The sequence below is a fragment of the Pelophylax lessonae genome, assembly GCF_965119305.1.
Source record: "Pelophylax lessonae genome assembly, chromosome: 1".
In the NCBI taxonomy this organism is placed as follows: domain Eukaryota; kingdom Metazoa; phylum Chordata; class Amphibia; order Anura; family Ranidae; genus Pelophylax; species Pelophylax lessonae.
In genome coordinates this window covers 787,563,429-787,588,410 of record NC_138768.1, presented here as the reverse complement: position 1 = coordinate 787,588,410, position 24,982 = coordinate 787,563,429, and positions in this window count along the sequence as shown.

Here is a 24,982-nt window from a genome sequence, read left to right as displayed (position 1 = left end):
TTAATAATCCTTATTTTGAAAAGTGTTAATCTTGTCTCTAAGCTCTTAATGCAAACTAACCAAAGAACCTGTCTCTTGAAGAGCGCCACTGTCTAGAATAAATCCTCTGGACATCCCTGTCTGCGGTGACAGTGCGTGTTACAGATGATTATTCTATAGTCATAATTGGTATTTCTAAAATTACGAGCGTCCTCTGGGCTCATCCTAACGTAGAGGTGGTGGCAGAGAAAGGGTTAATTGCTTAATTAGCCCGGTGACAATCGCTCTCAGCCTGCTGGCATCTAGTTTGTGGTTCCGCAAGCTGGAAAATCTTTGTGCCGGGTGCAGCTGAGAGTGGCATTGTTACGCAAGTGACGGCAGGGTGTGAGATTGCCTGGTCCTCGGTCACGAGTTAGTAAGAAGGGCAGAGGTCTGATACCCACCACCGTCACAGTTACAATTAATAATAAAGATCTGCCTGCACAGTACAGACAAGGTTAAGGGTTTTTTAAGTTATGCTATGTGAATGGGGACATGTAACACATATAAAGTAGGGGTCACTGTCAGGGGTCAAGTTCGGAGGCCAATAGCTATAACAGTAGAGAGGTTCCCACTAACCAGCTGGATAAGTGAACAAGCAGGTCACCCTAGCAGATGGCACGGGCTCACCTGAGGTGCGGGGCCTAAGTACTAACCGGCGTTTACCAGAGCTCCTGATGGTGGAGTTGGGTTTTGATGCGAGTTAGTACTGGGTAACGGTCCTCATGATTTCCCCACCAGGAGGTGAGCAAGCAAGGGTACAGTAGCAGAACTAGCAGGTAGGGATCAAGAAAAAGCATAGCCAGTAAACATGCCAAAAATTGGTAACAAGTGGTTGCAGGTTGGGATCAAGCAGAAGCGTAGTCAAGGAACAAGTAGTAGGTTGGTAACGAGTAGTAGCGAAGAGTCAGGCGACAGCAGGAGCGACAAGAGCAGGATATTGACTGGAGAGAGCCGAATAGGCATTGCTTTAATCAGGAAGTTCATGGGAGGAGCAAGGAGTTCAAGGTCCACGGGAAATAAGTCATAAGGCAAGGTTGACTAAGTAATCAGGCAGGCAGCTCTTCAGCATCTCAGGTGGCTCAATGAGAAGAGTTACTGCCAGACACAGCAGAGGTCCCCTGGGTTCAGATCCAGGTACTGACAATACCTCACTGATTACAGTGTGGACGAAAATGAAATGTAGCCAAACAGTAGCTCTGTGGGCGCTACATAAGTGCACTTATATGTAATTAAAGTGTTTGAACATGCACAATACCTTTAAATATTATCTTCACCCCAGTCCGTTAGCATTTGTTATGGTTCTACTTGGATTTGGCAGACATCTGTTCATCTGTTTTCTTGGTGTTGCCAAAATCAATAAACTAAAATAGAAAACTTTAAAGGTGACCAACAATCATGAAGAAAATTTCAAAGAAAAATGGTTCTAAGTTAATATGAAGGCTGAAATTGACAACCTTTCCTTCTAAAAATGCTGGTTGCCTAGCTGTTATGTGGTTATGCAATATTGTCAATAGTTTCTGACTTCATCTGGACTTTACTTGTAGCATGCTTGTTCCAGATCTGTAACAGGTCAACCCCATATTAACCTCAGCACTAGGGATAAGAAAATTGAGAGTTTCCACTTTATCAAAATTGCAGCTGAAAATTAGGGCACTACCCATTTTCAGCAAAATATACTGGCGTCAACGTGGAAGTGAAAATGAGGTGGTTTTTAAATGTATAACAGACTTTAAATGTCTCCTAAGGGTTAGGGGAACTTCTATTAACTACCCGCAGCCAGTTCTTGCACTCTTCATTAGCTGGGTACAGGATATTAGATATTAGGGGAATCCTATATTTTAATACAAATAAACAAATATCTTTTAACATTTTTATTATTTTTTAACTAATTGTGTCTTATTCAAGAAAACTATTTCTTTCTAGGTGCACATTGAGTATACCTAGTAAGAAATACATGGGCAGCTGTTAGCAACATGGTTTATAAACAAAACCAGGTCTCTGACATGAATTTATTTATCAACAAAGCCATGTAATCATCAAATCAGCACTGGCATTGTGACTCTATGGTTTTGTTGATTAAGAATATTCATGAACATTGTAAAGAAGAATTGCACTGGTTCACACTGGTGCGATGCGGGAAACCCTGCGAATCCAGTACGGGTTCCCGCATCGCATTTGAATCGCCGGCAGTGAGTTCACAATGCCCTTTCCGCACTGCTGAGTGTGTCACAGTTAATGACACCCCCAGATTGGTGTGCAGATCGCAGTGTGAACTGTGAATTGGTACAGGAGATCTTCACTGTGTGGCCTGCCAGGCACTTTGCAGCCTTCCTTAAAAATATTTCCATTTCTGCACTTGAAGTCTTTTGCCTTTAGTGAAAATCTTGTTGCCAAAATGTAAGGCTGGCCATACATTATACAATTTTCTTACAATTTTCTGTACAATTTTATTTAGATTTACCTTCAACTACGTAGTACAAAAGCCTGCCTAATTGGATACATTTGAAAGTGTTGTTTAGTTTTGACCTCATATTATATGGTTTATGGTAAATCTAACAGAAAATTGTACAAGAAAATTGAACATGTATGGTCAGCCTTAGGGTTTTGCATGGACAGCTGATCACAATACAAGGCAAAAAGGTTTTGAAAGACAGAGAAAATCTCCATGGAACTAGGGATTATGTAAGTATATCATATTGAAAATACAATTTTCACAATGTGGGCAAAGTTAACATTTGAGCCCAATTGGCCTGAATTTGGCAGCTCATTACAAAGTTCGGGGATCCCCCAGGTGAGGAGGTTTATCTGAGTTGAGAAATCCAACTGTCTCCTACTGCCATTATTTAAAGCGGAGTTCCACCCTAAAAACTATTTTTGCACGTCCGCTAGCTTAGATGAACCTGAAAAACAATTGGATAATTAAACATTTTTTTTCCTTCACTTACCTTGTTTTTAATGAAAATATATTTACCTTCCTTCCTCTTCCTCCCTCTGCGGCCGCGGCCTACGACGTCACTTCCTCCTTGCATTGACCCCTGGGAGATGAGCGTCATCCATCCCAGGAGTCAATGCGCCTGCACCGGAGTCACTCGTCACTTCCAGTGCAGGCGCATCATTCCCTGCTGAACAGCTTCTGGGCATGCGCAATGAGCTGTGGGATGACGACCTGCACCGGAAGTGACGAGCAGGGCATTTTGGGACTCCGACATCACCGAGAGGATAAGAAGAGGACACGCTCTGGCTTCAGCTGCCCACACCTGAGATGGCAGCGCTGGACAAGACATTTTTAAGGTAAGTATTTCTTCTTACAGGTAAGTGAAACAGGGGACAGTTCAGAGGCTATCGTTGCTTAAATGCACTAGACCTGATTGTCCTGGGGATATTTTTAGCTTAAAATTTTTCTTTAGCCCAGAACTCCGCTTTAAGGTCCCAAGGGTCTTCAAGAAGATTACAGGGGTCAGTTGACTGTCTCAAGCCCATATGAGGAAAGCTAATGAGGGCACAACACCTATGGGCTGCCAGGACTCCACGAAGACCCATGGCGTCTTCAAACCTGTGTTCTCCCCTGCCCATTCATTCTTGCATCAATATACTCCTGAAAAAAAGAACCAACCAGAAATATAAAACTGAGATAATCTGCAAGGTACACAACATTTTAGCTGATGCATAATGCACATAAAACTTTCCCTTATTTGATCATTCAGGTAATATCATCATATGTGTTTATTCTGCCCAATATGCAACCTTAAAGTGATACTTAACACACACTGTTTAATTTACTGTAGTGCTATCCCGGCAGAAGCCACTGGTGAATATGGGTATCTCTCACCTTGCACAGCCAGGCACATGAATTTCCCATTCACACCTGAGACAAGAAGCATCCTTGCAGTTTTGTTTTGTTTTTTTTTATTTAGGGGAATTAAACTTGGATGGGGTAAGGGTTAATATGGGATGCCCACTTGATCAGTAGAAACTCTTCAGGGACACAACTTATATACATCCAGTAGATACACATTCCTCTTCTTCTACCTCCAGCACAGACTTGCTTGTAGAACTACAACTCCCAGGACCAGCTAGCACTGATTGTTTGATCCAACACACACTCAGTTAGATCCAGGTGAATGCCCATTGCAGACAGGGACCGCAGGCCCCTTTTGGTGTAGCAAAAATAGAGGTCTTTGGTACTAGCTGTCCTCCCCTGTAGCTACTGCTCCCAGTACCACCTCTTCAGGCACTGCCAACCTGCCTGGTTGCAGCTGCCCCTTTCACTAGCCCTACTTCTCCACGGTCCTCCATTACTGATTCGGCATCCATCCCACACCGCTTGCCACAAGTCCCTTCAGGCATGCCTCTCAGTCCTCTAACTGCAACACTTTTTGCTGTTTTCCTCCCTGGAGATTTGCCCGGCAGTGTCCTCCTGCTGTCCTCTCCTTGCTCCCGTGCCTCCTGTCAGGATTCCTCCATGTGTCATGAGAAGGGGTCCCTTCCGCACCCGAGCCTAGGCCTGAGTTCACAGCCCCTAAACTAGGGGGCAACTCTCAAAGACCCTGACAGCCTAACAATCCATCTCCATCCTCCACCGAACTTACACTCCCCCGCTGGGCTGACTCTGAGTATTTGAGGGGGCCTGCCCCCTGCCAAACCTTCTGTTGAGGATTAGTCAGGGCCCATAGAAAACTCCAGCTAGCTCCTCCTAGACTCCTCCTAACTGCTTCTAGAACCTTCCCCAAGTTTCCAGCAAGCAGGGAGGAGTTACCAGAGAAGCTGCTGCTGAGTCATTCAGCCTGCCTGAGTCACACACCCGACCCAGAAAAAACACACAGGCTTGGTTGCCAGCCAAGCCTGAAAATTGACCTACACTAACACAAAAAATCCTACTCTAGCACTCTAGCAATGCTAGGGGGTGCTACTTTACATTGTCCCTTCTCCTTCTGTATGTGGATGACGGCACTGTAATTATTTTAATAAAAAAATAAAAATACATTTTAAATTGTCATACAAATATATATTCGAAATTAAATCTTTATTATCTTTTGGCAATAACATGGTGTGGGCGAATTTCTGCCAGTCACAGGCTGTGTCACGCCCCTGCTGCCTGTGTCTTAGGATAAGGGGGAGGTGAAGCCTATGTCAATCAATATGTAATATCTCAACACTGTTGTGTTTAGCTGGTTAGTGGGCATGGAGGAGGGAGTGTGTGGGCTGTAATTTACCACTGTGTATACGCCCACATGTGTGACTCTATAGTGCCATGGGCTGCTCAGATGTGATAGGGAGGAAATGCTCAGCATAGAAACTCACTGAAAACTGAGCATGTGCAGAGTTGCCACCACTGCTGCAAAATCCCTAGCTGAATTGGGGACATGAACAGAAGGGGGAGATAAAGAGCAGCAGGATCAACCAGGTTTTTTTCAGAATACGGAAAAAGAATCTCATAGTGACTGAGTGAGTATGAACAGCATGTAATGCCCCATTTATTGAAAGTTTTTGATGATTTGGGTTTAGTGACACTTTAAGCATGTGTTATCTCATATAACAGATTGATGGATGAGAAAAAAAAGGAGGTTTGAAAAATACATAAATCTTACATAGTAGTCAACCTGGAAAGTATAGAGGGGGGATTATGGAAACCAGGGTTAAAAGTAGGGTTTTCCTTTAACTTTATCAGGGCTGGCTTACTTTACAGATCGCATCGCCCTTCCTCCCCCTCCGTCACACAGAATTACTGTAGCCATTCCATGAGATGGTCCAGTGGAGGTGTGCTAGTTAAAATAAACGGCACCTGTTCAATGTACAGTCTAATGGAATCCACAATGACTGTATACAAAGGGATGTCCTGGTGGGCAGAGTGATAGGAGACCTGACAGGACTTAAGCCAAGTGAGTGTGTAAGATATTATCCAGGCATGTACTAAGATGCAGCTAACTCATTCTATATTGCTTCTCAAGTCAAAAAGAATTTAGAAATGTTATGTTAATATATTGTTTGAAATATAAGTACAGGAGAAGTAGTAAGTCCTCGCTTACATCTCTTCAATTCTTTTTTCTTTCCCACAATTTAACAAGCAATTCCAATATGCAACACCAGTGAAGCGCTATTGCTATGCAGGAAACACTGAACCCGTGTTAAAGTGGTGAATCAGGTAATATAAAAAGGAAATGGTAAAGGTTTTGGCTCATTTTATTTAAAACGTTTTTTAATGCTAAGAAGTTTGATGTGTTATTTATTTATTTATTTATTTTTTCATTGCTTGTGTCCTTATTTAAAAAAATATACATAAATGTATTTCATGGTGACTAGATGATACCCAGGAAAGCATTCTGGGTTTGCATTGCCTGCAGAATAAAATTAATTGCCTGTCTTATTTCTGGTAGGAAAGAAAGAGGAGGTGTGGGTCCCTCTGGCTCATGTCTTGTATAAATGTATCACCTTCCATTGAGGCTATTCACAGAAAAATGGATGTAGGGAGGCTGATTTAATAATGCACAATACATTATGGGAATAATTACTTCAATGAACTTGTCCTGTTTAGTTATTTCAGCTACACATGATTGAGTATTCAAAATAAAAATTTGATTTTCACATAATTGAATAATCAAACTTCAAATTCAAAATGTGAACAATGTTTTTATTTTTTATAACCGTATTCTCCGCTCCTCCTAAGACCTTCTGCTCCCTTGTCTCCTTCTCCAATACTAGACTCCAAGACTTCTCCAGAGTCTCTCCCATCCTCTGGAACTTCCTACCCCAATCTGTCTGATTATCTCCACTTTTAGGCGATCGCTGAAAACTCCTTCAGGGAACCCTATCCTGCCTTCAGCAAACAAACAAATCTTCTACTTCCCTCATTAGTTCATCCCTCCCAGTTACTACCTTTTCTTACACCAGCCCCTCCCCATTAGATTGCAAGCTTGCAGGAACAGGGCCCTCCTAACCCTCTTGTATTGAATTGTATTGTTACTGTATTGTCGCCCTTTATATTGTAAAGCACTGCGCAAACTGTTGGTATAAATCCTGGATAATAATAATAATAATAATATTAATTTAATTCATATTTAAATTATGTATTTTAATGTATTAATTATTTAATATAATAGTTTTATGTAATTAATCAATTATTATTATTTATCTTAATTTCAAATTAAAAAATGTATTGTGTGGAGGTTTTCAGCTCCTTCAGTAAATCAGACCAATAGTCTCTAGTTTGCTTTCAAGTGGTAAATATGAAATATTCACTTATAATATTTTACCTGCCTGCAAAGAAATACAAAATATATTAGTTGCAATTTTACTTATTAGACCCCAAACATAATTAAAGACATATATCCAAAACAACATTATATATATATATACCATGTTCTGTTTACTGTGAATTTTAATAATCCATCATTCACATGAGCTTTGGTCTCTGAAAAGAGTTCTGCATTCAGATCACTCTTCAGAAAGCATTTGACAGGCAGAGAGGAGGCATTGTATTTCCTCCACGCTGCTTGCTTTACCCCTTGTTCTCTGCTTTTTTTAGGCTTCTTGTCCCTCTGTTTTTACCTGGTGATCTAACCAGTAAGTCTGTTATTTCTTAACAGAACAGGCGTTCCTGCAGATGCAGCAGTTAGAGACATTTTACCATTGACAGGGGTGTTTACACTGGTCAGCTTTTGGTGAATAGTAGGGTGTATAGCAAGGAGATGGGAGTGTCTTTGTGGGGTAGTTCTGTAGCAGATGGTTTTGAAAGGTGTAAGTGGATGTCCCCATCCAGGGGAGAGTTTGGGTGTTTAAAGAAATGTCTAAGCTGGAGATAGGTCCAAAATGGAAAAGTGGAGTTTCTGGTTAGTGATGAGCCGAACACCCATCTGTTCGGTTTGCATCAAAACACCGCGAGCAGGGAACAAAACGAACTCCATTGAAGTCTATGGGACTCAAATGTCAAAAATGAAACGGCCTCATTTTCAAGGCTTAAATGCAAGTTATTGCTCAAAAAAAGTGTATGGGGGTCCGGGTACTGACCTGGGGAACATGTAGCAATGAATAAAAAGTTTTTAAAAATGATCGTTTTTAAAGGAGCAGTAATTAACTGATTTTAATGAGGCTTAATGTGAAACTATAAAAATGAAAAAGTACATCAAATATTGTGCCTGGGGGGGGGGGGTCCCCTTAATGTTCTTGTAAAGGAGCGCATCTCTACGATCTATGTAGCCTGCTGCAGCAATACTGAAATTTCTAAAGGAAAAAATGTCATATACAAATATACATACAAATTTCAAATTGCATGTACTTCTCATACAGGTTCAGAAAAATTGGGCCTTGATTTTTGGTGGTGCCTGAACACCGCAACCCCTCACAGTTACTCTTGCTGGGCGCAGGAACGGGCCCTGCTGCTAAAAATTCCATAAAACGTTGCAACTGCATGTACTTGTCATACAGGTGCAGAAAAATTGGGCCTTGAATGTTGGTGGTGCCTGAACACCGCAACCCATCGCAGTTACTCTTGCTGGGCACAGGGACAGGCCCTGCTGCTAAAAATTCTATACAAATTTTGAAATCACATGTACTTGTCATACAGGTGCAGAAAAATTGGGCCTTGGTTGTTGGTGGTGCCTGAACACCGCAACCCATCGCAGTTACTCTTGCTGGGTGCAGGAATGGGCCCTGCTGCTAAAAATTCCATAGCAATTTGAAATTGGCAAAGATCAAGTGTTGTCTGTGTTCTTAACAGTGATCTAGTGGGGGTGCTGTGCGGTCATCTGACTTGGCCAAGATTGGGTGTTGGCTATGTAAACCTGCTGGAGTGATGAGGACCTGGAAGGTTAGTATCGGCAGGAACTGAAACTGAAATCTGGCCTTTGGTGTTGGTGGTGCCTGAACACCGTAACTCCTCACAGTTACTCTTGCTGGGCACAGGAATGGGACCTGCTGGTAAGAATTCCATACAATTTGTACATTTGAAACTTGTCATACAGGTACTTGACATACAGGTGCAAAAAATTGGGCCTTTGGTGTTGGTGGTGCCTGAACACCGTAACCCCTCACAGTTACTCTTACTGAGCACAGGGTGCAGGGACAGGGCCTGCTGCTAAAAATGACATAGGAAATTTAAATTGTATGCACATGTCATACAAGTGCAGAAAAATTAGGCCTTGGGGGTTGGTGGTGACCTAAATCAAATACATTGCAGAATTAAGGTTGAGGAAAAGGATAGGCAGCATATGCAGTCTTCAAGGGATAGCAGACCCATAGCAAATTCAATCAGTTACATCAGCATCAGGGGCTTGATAGCTGCTGTTGATCCAGGACTGATTCATTTTGATAAAAGTCAGCTGGTCAACAGAGTCTGTAGACAGAAGCACTCTTTTGTCCATCACAAAACCTCCAGCAGCACTGAACGTTCGGAAAGCATGCTGGAAGCAGGACAGGCCAGTAGCTCCATTGCATATTGAGCAAGTTCTGGCCAGTGGTCCATCCTCAAGACCCAGTAACCTAGTGGATGCTCACTTGGAAAGGTCTCCAAGTCTGCTCTTGCCCCTAGATAATCATGCACCATATGATGGAGATGGTGATGGTTGCTTAAACCTAACAGCCCTGGGTGCTGCTGAGGACTAAAGAACTGTTTAAAGGCATTGGTCAGCCGGCCACCTTCTCCACCGCTCCTCCTTTGGCTGAACAATGCCTCAGAAACATGTCCAGAGAAGGTTAACCTCCCAGTTTCTGGAAAGGTGGTACACAAATTTTTTTTCAAGGCCTCCTCAAGATGTTTCATCCTCTGCCCCCTCTGCGAAGGCAAGATAAGCTTTGCAGCTTTACCCTTGTAACGTGGATCAAGAATGGTTGCCAACCAGTAATTATCCCTCTCCTTGATAGCACGAATCCTCGAGTCCTTTCGCAGGCTTTGCAGAATCAGGAGCCCATGCAATGTAATTTGGAGGAGGCATGAGCTTCTGAGTCCTCTCAGTCACTAAGGATGACATTGTCAGGAGCAACCTTTCCCCAACCACGTACAACTCCTAGGGTTTCTTGGGAATCAAAACCATCCCTTGAAGACTGATGAATGCTATCCTCTACGTCCATGCTGCTGCAATCCTCTTCCTCCTCTTCCTTTTCCTCCTGTGTTTTGTGGTCCTGCAGGAATGATATCTGCATAAAGGGGGCCTTGTAAGGAAAGGAAGTCCTCTCTTCCTCCCGCTGTTCTGCCTCAAGTGCCCTGTCCATGATTCCACGAAGCGTGTGCTCCAGCAGGTAGACTAGAGGGATAGTGTCACTAATGCATGCATCGTCCCGGCTTACCATCCTTGTGGCCTCCTCAAATGGTGTCAGGACAGTGTATGCATCCTTTCAAAAGCCACAGGTGTGGTGAAAAAAAGCCAAGCTCCCCTGACCCTGTCCTTGTGCCATACTCACACAGGTACTCATTGATGGCCCTCTGCTGCATGTGCAGCCACTGCAGCATTGCCAATGTTGAGTTTCACCTGGTGGGCATGTCACAAATGAGGCACTTGGTGGGGAGGAGGAATTCCCGTTGAATGTCAGATAAGCGAGCAATGGAATTGTATGAATGCCGGAAATGGCCACAGACTTTTCTGGCCTGCCTCAGGAGATCTTGGAAGCCTGGGTATCTGGTCAAGAAACGCTACACCATCAGATTCAGGACATGTGCCAAGCATGGAACATGTGTCACGTGTCCCTGTCGGAGGGCGGAGAGAAGGTTGGTGCCATTGTAGCATACAACCATTCCTGGCTCAAGCTGTCATGGAATCAACCATCTCTGAGCCTGCCCCTGCAGAGCTGACAGAATCTCTGCCCCAGTATGACTCCTATTTCCTAGACAGACAAACTGAAGCACAGCATGACATCTTTTAGCCTGACTGCTTGCGTAGCCCCTTGAATGCTTAGGGAGCACTGCTGCTTCAGAGGACAATTGAGCAGAAGTGGACATGGAGGAAAAAGAAGAGGAGGAGGTGGTGGAGTAGCCAGATGTGGCAGAACCAGCACCAGCTTTTTGGAGGCGTGATGGCAAAACAAGCTGCAACACTGAACCCTGACCTGCATCCTTCCCAGCTGCCAGCAGAGTTACCCAGTGCACCGTGAAGGAAATGTAATGTCCCTGTCCATGCCTGCTAGACCAAGAGTCAGCAGTAATGTGCACCTTCCTGCTGACAGCTCTGTCCAACAAAGCCAAAACACTGCCTTCCACATGACTTTTTGGTACCTGCCACTGTGGTACAGCACATTCCACAAATTTGCAAAAGGGAGCAGAGTCTACCAGATGAAAAGGCAGCAATTGTAATGCTGGAAATTTGGCCATGCTAGCATTAAGACACTGAGCATGTGGATGGCTGGGACAGTATTTCTTTCTACGGTTCAGCCACTGGTGTAGTGAAATTTGCCTGCTGCTCAAATCAAGTGGTGGTGTACTGCTAGCAGATTGGGTGCAGATGTCTCTGTGGCACTCATATGTATGTGGCACTCTGTATGCTTGTTTTTATCTTGTGGCTCTTTCAGGTGCTGTTGCCAACAGACTGCATGGCAGGTCGTCATATGCCTTGTCAAGCATATGGTGCCTAAGCGGCTGGTGTTCTGGCCACGCTTGATCCGCTTCAGACAGATGTTACAAACAGCAACACTGCTGTCTACTGCACATGAAAAAAGCCCACACTAATGAACTTTTGGAAGTCCACAGGGAGTTTGCCGCACCCTGCACCTGTGGAGCTCTGTGCTGTGATGCAATAGGCTGGCTACACCTATGGCGGCCACTGGAGCACATCCTGCCTCATTGGAGTTGTGCCTCCTCCTCCTCCCCTCCTCCTCTATTCTGTCAGGCACCCAAGTACAGTCAGTGACCTCATCTTCCCCTCCCTCCTCGTCACTGGAGAAAACTTGTCAATATGCTGCAGCTGTGGCAACATAACTGCTAGTTTCTTGTCCATCATTGTCACCCCCTCTCTCTAGGTTCATGTTATTCCCTTCATTAACCTGGGAACCAACATCACAGCATTCAAATTGCTGCACATCCTCCAGCAGCATGTCACTGACACTATGATTGAATAGTTCAGGTGACTCCTTGCATGATGGTGCGGCAACAGAAGTAGTAGCTGTTGAGAAGGAGCCTGTGGAACGAGCCGCTTTGGCAGCTGCGGTGGAAAGCCAACTAGTGTGTCAGAGGACAAGGAGGATGAGGATGGCTTATTTATCCACTCCACCAACTCTTCTACATGTTGTGGCTGAATAAGACGGGCAGCACCGGAAAAAAAGATGGGCGTGCCCTGCCTGCAGAGAATGCACCATGTCAACTGTGACTGCCACTTTACTAAATGGCCTGATATCTAATCAATTGTCCTATATATATATAGATAAATATCAATATATGGTATATAGTCTATAGTATATACTGCACTACTGAGTATACTTCACTATCTGACCTCTTAACTTGTAAAAAGCAAAAATCTCTCTCCCTGTTTAACTAACTGCTAGCAATGTCTCTAATTAGACTACACTGCACTGTCTGATAAACTGCAAATTACTCTCCTCTCCCTGCCTCAAACGTGATCCTCTCCCTGCCTGGAAAACACGATCCACTCCCTGCCTAAAAAACATGTTCCTCTCCCTGCCTAACTCACTGCTAGCAATGTCTTCAATTAGACTACAATGCACTGTCTGATAAACTGCAAACATGATCCTTTCCCTGCCTCAACTACTTGCTATCTCACCCACACAGTCACAATACACATGGTTGCTGTGCGAGCAGGCTTTATATTGTGTGGGGCGTGTGGGTACTTAGCCCCTGAGCCATGATTGGCTAAAGGCAGCCTGCCTTTGTCCAATCATGGCAGAGATGATTTGATTGGCCAAAGCATGGAGGTCAGGGTGCATACTTTGGCCAACCATATAATGTACTGCACCCGCAGTGCATAATGGAAGTGGGCGCTCAAATTTCCCGCAAAGAATCACATTTGTTCGTCATTCGAAGAACGAGCGAACAGCCAATGTTCGAAGCTCATCCCTATTTCTGGTTATGCCCTGTAGTGTCTCTTAGGATAGGAAGGAGCCTCTGTGTTTAGCCAGTACCTGCTCATGAGTCTAGTAAAAATTGGTTGGATAAGCCAGGGGAGAAGTCTGGGTTTTGTCCTATAGAGGTGAGTGGCCCTGGGTAAGAAGAGAGGTCATGTGAAATACAAGCCGACTGAAAGCATTTTAAGGTAGGTCCTAATGTGGGGGGATCCTTGAGTTCTTTAGGAGTATGCGGATAGATTGGGATCTCCGTGTGTGCTTGCTCCAACTGCAACTGGACCCAAGCCTTGTTTTGCCGATTGGAATGCTAATCTACTATCCTAGCAAGGTGGGACGCTATGTGATATTTGTGGATATCAGATAAGCTTATGCCACCTTTAAGTTTGGGTTGGGTAAGCATTGCATGGCTGAGTCTGGGGCGTTTGTGTCCCCATTGGAAGCAGGTTACACTGGTCAGCTTTTATTCATTTACGGAAAATTTTATCACAAATGGAAAAAGCTCTTGCTGTGACTGTTTATAAAATGTTAATTAAAGCCTACTATTTCATCCACAAACAATGCAGACCCGAAGACAGGAGGTGTGTGACTGGCAGGATCTCCAGTTAAAACAAAGGGAAAAAAGCCTTTATAAAAAAAAAAAAAAAAAGAAAGAAAAAGAATGCAGCTACCACATCTATTGATTGGTAAGCTGCAGTATATTACATTTTTGGTTTAATACTTTAACCACTTGCCGACTGCCTAACGCCGATCTACGTCGGCAGTCAGCCCCTCACAGGCAAAGTGACGTAGGGCTACGTCACTAGCTTGTGAGGGTCTAGGGAGCGAGCACGCGCCCCCGGAGGCGCGCTCCCGATCCCGCGTGGTCACGGACCCCCCCGCGCGTGTGACCGGCGGACCCGATGTCCGCCGGTCACTCGGCGATCGGCGGGGGAGAGGGAGAAAGTCAGGCGGCTTGTGTAAACAAGCCACCTGTCATTCTCCTCGGTGTAAAAACACTGATCACACTGAACACTATGTAGATCATAGTGTAAAAACACTGAACACTATGTAGATCCGTTGATCAGTGTCCTTACAGCTCAAGCCACAGCCAATCACAGTAGAAAGCACGCCCCTAGGGACACACACAGCCCCTCCCTCCCAAATAAAGTTAACCCCTTCACTACCAGTGTATTTTTACAGTAACAGTGCATATGTATAGCACTGATTACTGTAGAAATGTCACTGGCAACCCCAAAAGTGTCAAAAATGTCAGTCAAGGGTCCGATCTGTCCGCCCCAATGTCGCAGTACCGCAAAAAAGTCGTAGATCGCCGCCATTACGCGTTAAAAAAAAAAAACAACAAAAATGACAAAAATCTTTCCCTTTGTTAGTAAACGCGATAACTTTTGCGCAAACCAATCAAAATACGCTTTTTGCGATTTTTATTACCAAACATAGGTAGCATAAAACAAATTGGCCGAAAATGTTAAAAAATTCTGATTTTTACATTTTTTTTTGGGAGAATTTCATATAAAAAAATGTGAAAAATATTGCTATTTTTGCAAAATTGACGCTCTTTTTTTGTTTATAGCGCGTGATCAAAAAATCGCACAGGTGATCAAATACCACTAAAAGAAAGCTCTGTTTGTGGGAAAAAAAGGACGCCAAATTTGTTTAGGTACAGCGTCGCACGACCGTGCAATTGTCCGTTAAAGTCATGCAGTGCCGAATCGCAAAATACCCCCTGGTCGGAATGGGGGTAAAATCTTCCAGGGCTTAAGTGGTTAAGTCCCTGTTCACACTTGAGTAGAGCGATTTTCAGACTTTTTTTTTTGTAAGCGTATTACTAGCGTTTTACATGTTTATTCAAGCTTCGGGTGGTTTTATTTTCGCCAATAGAAAGTACTAGAGGAAGGAAATTAGGGGTGGAGAGCTGCTGTATTGCCAGAAACCATGTGACAAAACGCTTGTAAAATGGCCATGTTGAGTCAGGCGTTTTTCAGGCGTTCCCATTGAAATCTATGGGGCCAATCTGCCTCCAATCTGCCTAAGGCCCCATTCACACTTGAGTCCGTGATTTGTAGCTTGTAGCTCGAAACTCAAGAATGCTCAACAAGCAAAAACCCATTGTTTTCATTAGTCCGTGTTCACATCTGAGCATTCTGTCTCTTGTAGCAAAACGCCTGTCCCTCAAAAAAAGTACATGAGCTTCTTTTCAGGCAGAATTGAGCGTTCTTGTCCCCATAGACTTCAATGTGCAACATGAGCTTTTTTTCAACCCTTTTTACAAGCATTTTGTCATGCATTTTCTGCTCAAATAGCAGCTCTCCATCCCATTTTTTAGCAGCACTCCACACCTTTTAGTTTAAAATTGCCTAAAAAAACACCTGAAAAAGGTTTAAAAATGTGCAGATCTAAGCCCAAAAAATGCTCAAAAACCCTTTAAAAAAAACGTGAAAGCATGACTCTTGAAAACGTGATGCTTTGGTGTGAATATAGCATAAAAGAAGCTCATGTACTTTTTTGAGCAGCAAGCTTTTTTTTTTGCTACAGATGTGAACAAGGGCTATTGAAATGAATGGGATTTATTTGTTGAGCATATTAGAGCTACAGGCTTCAAGCAGAAAATCGCCCAGGTGTGAACGGGGCTTAACTTTGCCATGTGCATAGGACTAGTTAAGATTTTTCCCACCTGGGAGTGAATTCAGTGACTAGCCATTAGTTTGCTCCTATTAGATTCATCAATAATTTTTTTATCAACTACCAGCTGTATGAAGTGGTTTATCCCAGTGCGCATGCAGGAGCTGTCTGACAGCTCGAAATTACGGCGCATGCGGAAACCAGATCAGCGATAACGGTGTCCTTCGCTGATCGCTATTTACTACGCCCGCCACAGCCGCTCAGCTTACCTCCTGATGAAGCCACGTGTGGGAGTGGCGTAACGCGTAGAGGTGGAGCCAGGCGGCGTGTGACACCAGAAGGATACTGTGAGATACTGCTGGTTTCTGCTATGTCTTTAAAGTGGAACTGCACTGCCTCTGAGCACCACAAACCAAAAATGCTATTTATTTAATTTGTAATATTCAAAGCAAACTGCCCCATCCCTCCATGTCTCCATGCTTTACTTTGCTGAGAAATCTTTTTGAAAAACACCCCCTGGCATTTCTGGCAGTGGCCATCTTGAGTAAGGGCAGATAATTAATGTATCATTTACTTTCTGGAATCCATTTTCCCTTAGCTCAGGGATAGGCTGAGCTTAGAACCCTCCCTCTCCTCCTGAAGACTGCTGGGATGTATAACATCATTTGTCTAGGCATAGAAACCAGGAAGTAACTAAATAATGTAAAAAAAAAAAAAAGTTTAAAACAAGTAAATATGATATACTGTATATTCCTATCTATTTACTAATGCTAGCAGCATAAGGATTAAAAATAGTCCACGATGATTGAGAGAGTGTTTGAAGACATTGCTAGCAGTGAGTTAGGCAGGGAGTGGATCATGTTTTTAAGGCAGGGAGAAGATCGTGTTTGAGGCAGGGAGAGGAGAGTCATTTGCAGTTTATCAGACAGTGCAGAGACATTGCTGGCATTTTGATTGAGAGAGAGAGTTCCACTTTAATGCTTGCTATAATTTTAATAAATGTGAGTATATTTCTTAAATTGGGCTGGTCCATCAGTATATACATTAACCACTTCTGGACCGGAAGATTTTCCCCCATTATAACCAGGCCATTTTTTGCGATTCAGCACTGTGTTATTTTAACTGACAATTGCACAGTTGTACGATGCTGTACCCAAATAAAATTGATGTCCTTTTTTCCCCACAAATAGAACTTTATTTTGGTGGTATTTGATCACCTGTGCAATTTTTTTTTTTTTTTGGCGCTATAAACAAAAACATATTCTGAAAAAAAAAAAAAAACAATATTTTCCCAATAATATATTCCCAATAAAAAACATTTAAAATCACATTTTTTCATCATTTTAGTTCAAATGATTTTTATTAAAGTTTTGAAAAAGGAAGGATAACATATGTTTGCGGACGCAGCCGCTTGCGTATCAGTTGTAACAGGTATAACAATGCAAACAATCTCAAACACAATAATTATGTAATATACGGAATTCAGATAGAGGAAGGGATATTTTGAGCATACAGTATATCATTTTTCATAATTTTAGGCCAATTTGTATTCTGCTACATATTTTTGGTAAAAGAAAAATCCCAATAAGTGTATTTTGATTGGTTTGCATAAAAAATTTTTTTCCCAAAAACGGTTTTTATTGGAGTTTTTACAAAAGGAATATTAACAGCACATGGTTCATACAGTCTGGAACAAAATGTATTGTGTCTACAAACTAGGGAAAAGATTTATGTAATTTTTATTTAATTATTTATTTTTTAGTAGTAATGGCTGCGATCAGAAGTTTTTAGTGGGACCGCGACATTGCGGCGGACAGATCGGAAACCTAGCTGACATTTTTGGACACTTTTGGGGGGACCAGTGACATTACTATAGTAATCAGTGCTAAAAATATGCACTGTCACTGTACTAATGACACTGGCAGGGAATGGGTTAACACCAGGGGCAATCAAAGGGCTAAATGTATGACTATCCCTAAAGTTGGGGAACACAGGAGCCCTGTGTTGATTGCTGACAGAACAAGGGTCTGCTGTGTTTATAGAGAGGAGGATCATTATTTGGTATATGGAAATGTTGCTATTCATTGCCTAGTTGGCCCTGTTGTGGGGCTTACATGAAGGTGAGTGTGCATTTCACAAGGTGACGTAGCAGAACGACGGTCTGCTGATGTAAACAAGGCAGATCACCGATCTGTGAGAAGGGAAAGCAGTGATCCTGTGTTTTTGTGAAGTAGGAACATGGATCTCCGCATTCCCACAGTACAAGCACCTCCCCAACAGTTAGCAAGCACTCCTTAGGAACACATTTACCCCTTTGATCGCTCCTAAAGTTAACCCCTTTCCTCCCAGTGTCATTAGTACAGGGACATTGCATACTATTTAGCACTAACTACTGTATTAGTGTCACTGGTCGCCAAAGGAGTCAAAAGTGCCACTTAGTTTCCGATTTGTCGGCTGCAATATCGCAGTCCCACTTTAAGTCGCTGATCACCTCTATTACTAGTAAAAAAAAAAATAATTACAAACTCCATAAATATATCCCATAGTTTGTAGAGGCTATAACATTTGCACAAACCAATCAATATATTCTTATTGGGATTTTTTTGCCAAAAATATGTAGCAGAATACATATTAGGCTAAATTGATGAAGAAATTTGATATTTTACATAAAAAAAAAATTAAAAACGCAGATGTGATCAAATACAACCAAAAGAAAGCTCTAATTGTGGGGAAAAAAAGAACATATATTTTACTTGGGTACAGCGTCACATGACCACGCAATTTTCAGTTAAAGTAACGCAGTGCCGTATCACAAAAAAGTGCCTGGTCATGAAAGGGGATAAACCTTCCAGAGCTGAAGTGGTTAACAAAAGCTGCAGATTTCAAAATAACAGGTCAACGCTCATGTCAAATTTTAGTAATTGGCTTTACATTTACTTTATATGCTACATTTTCATATGTGACTGAAGGATATCTATATATGACAGCTAAATACCTACTTTATGAAAAATTGCTATTAATATGGCATGAGTGCTCCTGTTTAGGGCAATGAATGGAGAAGGGGTTGTACGCACACACTTCGGTGCCAAAGAAGATTTCGGCAATCAGCAAGGTTCATGGTTTTCTCCGAGTATGCTTATTTGGGGCTCTCATGTGCTGTCAAAAGGCCCATACACACGATAAGAAAATCGCAAGTAAAATTTTGTACGATGAGCAATCGGCCGATTATCTGATCGTTAGTATAGTGCATTCGACAGTCAAATCCGACTTTTCGGATGAAAAAAACAGTGCAGGTTTTAAAATGTTTAATGTCGTGAACAGAGTTTCCCATTTTCATTTAATCAGTACAGTTTTCATCTGAAAAAAATCGTAAGAGCGAGACTGTGCATGCTCGGAAACGAAAGAATACATTCCAAAACAATTTAACACATTACATCACTTCCGAAGTTGTATTCTGTCATATGAGAATTTTTGTAAGTTGATTAACCTCTTCACTTCACTTAATATGAGACTAGTGTAGCACTGCCCCTGTAGGGACTGCTGAATATTAACTCTGTGGGCTCCCCTGGTTACCAACACACGGTTATGAGTAAATACAATTCCCACATTCCTCTTGGCTCTTCACTTCAATAAACAGTCCAGGGTATTGGGTTTTTTTGTTGTTTATTTTGTCATGGGGATAGGGGAAGGGAATAGTGGGATACTCCAATTTAACGATCTTAGGACTTCTATCTTTACTACTCCGCTTGTAGATATGGAACAGTCAGGCTTTTAATTCATCCTGCCACTTTAGATGAATAGGGTTCAGTCTCTTGCTTTCTTTATCCTCTCCCTCAAGACGACTCAATGAACAATATTTTATCTTCAGGATACTCTCCCTAGCATCCTCTTTCTGCTGACATCCGTCCATTGACTATCATATGAGCAGGGGTGGCCCCCCTCAGGTCAGGTCCCTTGACACGAGTTCCTGTACTCATTATATTGCAGAAATAGGACCTCCAGTGTCTCCCCTCTCAGTCAGCTTCCCTGGACCTCTGGGTTCAGCTCCTCTCAACCGCTCCTCTGGCCCTCAGTACGACCTCCTGCGACTGAATGACACATCTACAGAGGAGGAGGCAGCCGCCCCCTCCCTCCAGGACTCCACTCTCCAACGAAAGACCCCAAGCACATGTGCTCATGGCTTTTATACAGTATCCCAGCATGCACCGAGGCGACCTGCCCCCTGCCAATCATCAGGACTGTATCAAAAGCCTATGATTCCATTCATCAGGTTTTCTCCCACTGTCCAACATGCCTCCCTATTGGACCAGTGTGAAACATTCTCCAGACTAAATGAATCGCATACTGAGCACAATGAGCAGACCTCAGTAACAGATCCTACTCTCTGGTAGGCAGAGAACAACATAGATTTACCTGCAGCCCCTCTAGTAAGCAGACAGAGCTCAAACTATACTTTCTCACTAGCACCTACCTACACTACCTACACTAGCATGCAACAAAAAATGGATGATTAGTTGTCCAATAATCTCATTGTGTGTAAATCTGTTGGGTGGGTCCTGTGTATTGCTAAATAATAAATGAGAGTTTCCTTGTCTCTGAAAAGCTTCCAGCCACATACAAATCCTGTTATATTTTGTATTGGACATGTATATCCACTGGCCAGTGTGTTACTGGTATGCAGTCTGTACAGCTCCATGTATGAGTATATTCGGGCTGGAAGTGGGCTTTACTGTACACATGTACACAACTAGGTAAACAATTCAGTTTCTCTAATTAGCACAGTCAGTTGGACAGGTGTGAGTACAAGGTAGATATTGCGACGTTACCCAAAGTATTTATGAGTGTCAATATTTGTCCGATAATCACTTGTGCTTTTCTTATTTGTGCAGCAAAACCTGTCTAGCTGCATTCTCCAGGAATCCTTCTGAAAGGATAATGACATCACTTCCAGTGCTGCAAAAGACACAGGTAAGGCACATAGACACATAGACATTGTGGAAATGTTGGGACATCTAGTGGCACCTGGGAGCATTGCAAAAGAATTCTCCCAAGGAATTACACTGGGGTCCTAACACCTTGCTACAAGCAGACGTAATATTTTATATATTGCAAGTTCCGCTTTGAATTCAAGTTTAAACTATGTTCAAAGCATTTTCTAGACTTGACTGCCTTTGACTTTTTCAAAAATTAAGTTTTTTATTTATTTTCTTGGGTACTATTATGAGAACAGCAGACAGCCTCTCCAATGTAATAAAGAAGGCTGATACTGAAAGAAAGCCAGAACATTGAAATAAGGGAACACAGTCTGCAGAATACAAACCATGAAGGACATCAATAAAAGTGAGAGGAGGAAAGAGACTACTAAAGTGGTGTATGATCTACACCAGCAGTCGCCAACCATTGGTTCGTGGGCCACTGATGGTCCATTAAAAAAATGTTGGTGGTCCCCAGGGGTTCGGCAGCAAATCAAAATTGTGGCGGATGTATATCAACCTATGTTTCGAGTGTTGTTCTTAATGCTCACTGATAGTCAATACTGTCAGTGTGCATTGATACCCAATGCCTCCTCTGTAGTTCCAGCTCCCGTGAACTCAGGAAGGAGCTGGGAGTAGTGCAGAGAGTAAGGGGGGTGAAGAAGGAGGGGAGTTTCAATGGCAGAGCTAATCACAGACTGTGGGGGGGGGGGGGGATAGGAGCTAAAGCACATAGCTGGATAACTGGATAAGGAGTTGAGATCCAAAGATGAGTCTGTGTAAGGCAGCAGTGTGATGCAGGGGGAGGAGGGCAGAGAGCTGGAGCATTGTGTGTATAAGGCATGTACAATTCATGTTAGTGGTCCACAGGATTAAAAATTGTGATTTTAGTGGTCCGTGAGGTCCGAAAGTTTGGCGACCACTGAACTATATCATGGGCCTCCAAACATTTTAAACAAAGGCCCAGTTTACTGTTCTTCAAACTTTACAGGAGGCCAGACTGTGACTATTTGAAGCAGAAAATGCCCCAGCATCAGTGATGACAAACAATGTCTCATGCTTGGTGGTCAGTGTGAGTAAAAAAATTACAAAGCACTTGTGGCCAGCAGGAGGGGAAATAGTACCCCTTTGTTTGTTTTAGTGGGGGGGGGGGGGTAGTGCCTCATCATTGTCAGTGGGAGGAATAGTGCCCAATGGTTGCTGTCAGTGGAAGGAATAGTGCCTCATTGTTGGTGTCAACTGAAGAAATTGGGCTCCATCCTTGGAGTTAGTGGGAGGATAAGTGCCCCATTGCTGGTGTCAGTGGGAGAAACACTGCTTCATCACTGGTGTCAGTGGAAGGAATAATGCCCAATGGTTTCTGTCAGTGGAGGCCTAGGCCCAATGGTCGAATAAATGCAAACAAAGGGCTGCCTCCAACCTGTGTTACTGACCTACATCATGACAGGGAAGGCTGATTGGCTTTTTAAATGATATCTTGGCAACCCAGTGGTTGGTGTCAGTGGAAGGAATAATGCCCCATTGTTGATGTCAGTGGGAGGAATTGTCCCCCCTCCTTGGAGTCAGTGGGAGGATAAGTGCCCCATCGCTGGTGTCAATGGGAGAAATACTGCCTCATGGCTGGTGTCAGTGAGAGGAATAGGGCCAAATAAAGGCAAAAAAAAGGATGCATCTGGCCCACAAGCAGCAGTTTGGAAACCATCAATCTACATCATCAGAAGGAAGGCTGAATGGCTTTATAAAATGCTAGGTTGGAGAGATCTAACATATCTATTCAAGCACACTGAAAGTCAAAATAGAGGAAATATATTTAAGAGGTATTTGACCTAGACCTTTGATCCTAGATTCAGCATATTTGGGGGAAGATTGAATGAATTACCATATTGTATATTGATCATATATTTACTATACATGCTTGACTTCGCTGCTTAGGGCGTCACTGGCATGGAACACGTGTGGGGAACTCCTAACCTGCATATTTGTCTGAGGTCAGTGACTTGCTAAGTGGGACTCACTCTACTACACTGCTCAGGACCATATTACTATGGACATACAAACCTTGCCTGTGGAAGAAATAGGCACATCAAAATTTAAAGTGGTTCTAAAGTCATAGGTTTTTTTTTTTTACCATAATGCATTCTATGTTTTGTGGCTAAAAACTTTCCGCTAGCTGTTGCCCCCCCTCCAAACAATTACCTAAGTCCTCTATCGATCTAGCATGGTGCCCAGCTGCAGTTCTAATCTCCCCTTTTCCTGCTTTCACAGGATACACTGAGAGCAAGTGGGAGTCATTGACTTCTTTTGCTGTCAGTCAAATACTGTGAGGGAGTAAGGGGCATTACCAATATACACTGTGTGTGTGTGTCTCTGAGCGCACACAGCCTGGCTTAGGCTTGTGCCCGCATATGTGCCCCCATTGCACACAGCTTGTTATGGGGGCACACGCAGGAGAGGAGGAGTGGAGAGCACTAATGGGAAACTCCAGAAGAGGAGGCATGGGGCCGCTCTGTTCAATACCATCGCACAGAGCAGGTAAGTATTAAACACTTTTTTATTTTGATAATAAAAAAATAATAATTTACAGTCAATTTAATCCACGGAAAGTCAGGGGAAATTTCCCCAATAGAGATACACGTTGTAAAAAAAACTTGACTCTAACCCTTCCCCATTTTGGCCAACATGTCCATAAGTATCAGATGCCTGTGTCCCTCACTTAGTGTTATGCCTCTATTATTTGATTTCTACATCCTGTTGTGTGCTGTAGTGATATATAGCGTCAGAGCACCTGGCAGGGGACATAGGCATTCAACACTCTTGGAAGAGTTGGGTGCTGAAAAGTCCAGGGGAGGCTTCTGAGCTGAATCAGAGTGAAGGTAGAAGACATGGGCCTTTTAATAGGATTTTTTAGAGCCTGACATGGTTGCTTTATTCAAAACAATTGTGGATATTAGGACTTTTTGACAATATATTGTTTATTTAAATCTCTTTAATTGAATGGGTCATATAACGATTGCATTCAGGGACGTACAAATGCAAAACCTTGGGCACATCTGGAAAAATGCATACAAAGACAGTCTTTGAGCTATACCCGAGACCACTAAAATGTTAACAAAATGAAAATTCTCTTTAAAAATAACACAGTGCCTAAGTGTAGAAAAACAACTAATTCAGCACTCATTTTATACCTTATCCTCCATAATCTCTATCGTGTCAGCAGCCATCCATCTTCCTGACGTGTACCTCTGCCCATGTGAATGTTCACCTTTACAGAACTAAGAAAAGATTTCTCTGCTCCAATACGACTTCAACCCAATTTTAACACAAATGCCAGCCAATTCTAACAGGTTGTTAGTCTCTGCTCTAGAATACACTCTTCTGGAGTAGACAAACTTAAGCCTTGTTTTAATATTAGTGCCCTTAGATTTTTTTTGGCCAGCAATAGAGTTGTTCAGAAGAGCAAATGTAGTGCAACATGTCAGGAATAGCTGCGGTAGTCATTTAAACAATGTCTTTGAAGATGATCGTTCCTTGTTACGCAGTCCACTAAATCTCTATCAGACACAAAAGTTCACGACCCTTTCATTTTCTACAAATAAAACAAAAATGAATCTTAGTGAAAATAAACTTCCAGCTCAAATTCATATTAAACAAGTTGACCGAGATGTTGGCCATCACCCAAGGTAGGATCAGCTCTCCGCTCCCTACTGCCATTAGAATGCCGCTTGGCTCCATCGTACAGAATCTTGGCCTGAAGATATTGCAGAACTTCCAGCATAATAAAAACCTGTGACTCATTACAGCTAACTAAATATGTATCCTGCAACTTCTCCGTAGCTGAAATTGTGCAGTTAGGTGTAAAATAAGCTTTTCAAATTTACATAGCCAAATAAAGAGGACACAAATAATGACAAATAGGGGATTGGAGATGAGTTGGGGCACTAAATTTAGCACTAAGTTAAAATTACTGTGTACTTCTGGAACATGGAATGTCCAGAAGTACATTCCAAAAATTGGAAACAAAGTGTAAAGAAGTGTAGCATTTATCCCCTGAAGTTGTCCCTGAGAATAACCCAGGTCTCCCTTACCTGTTCAGAGGCTGCCAGACCCAGACGTTAGTTCAAAGCACACTGACAAACATAGCTTTAGTCTAGGGGATGCCTTTTTGTAGATTTATTGAAGTAATAGGGCAGAAGAGAGGGATGAGGGTGCAGGATACTCCAAGAACACCAGCAAGTACAGGAGGACAGATTCTCAAACACAAATGCTATAGCAGCAGCCTTTGTTGGAGGTAGAGGGAATAGCCAGCTAATCTAAGACTCTGAGTGTCCCAGTCTTTACAGCAACCTCTAGCATTCAGTCCCCCAGAGCAT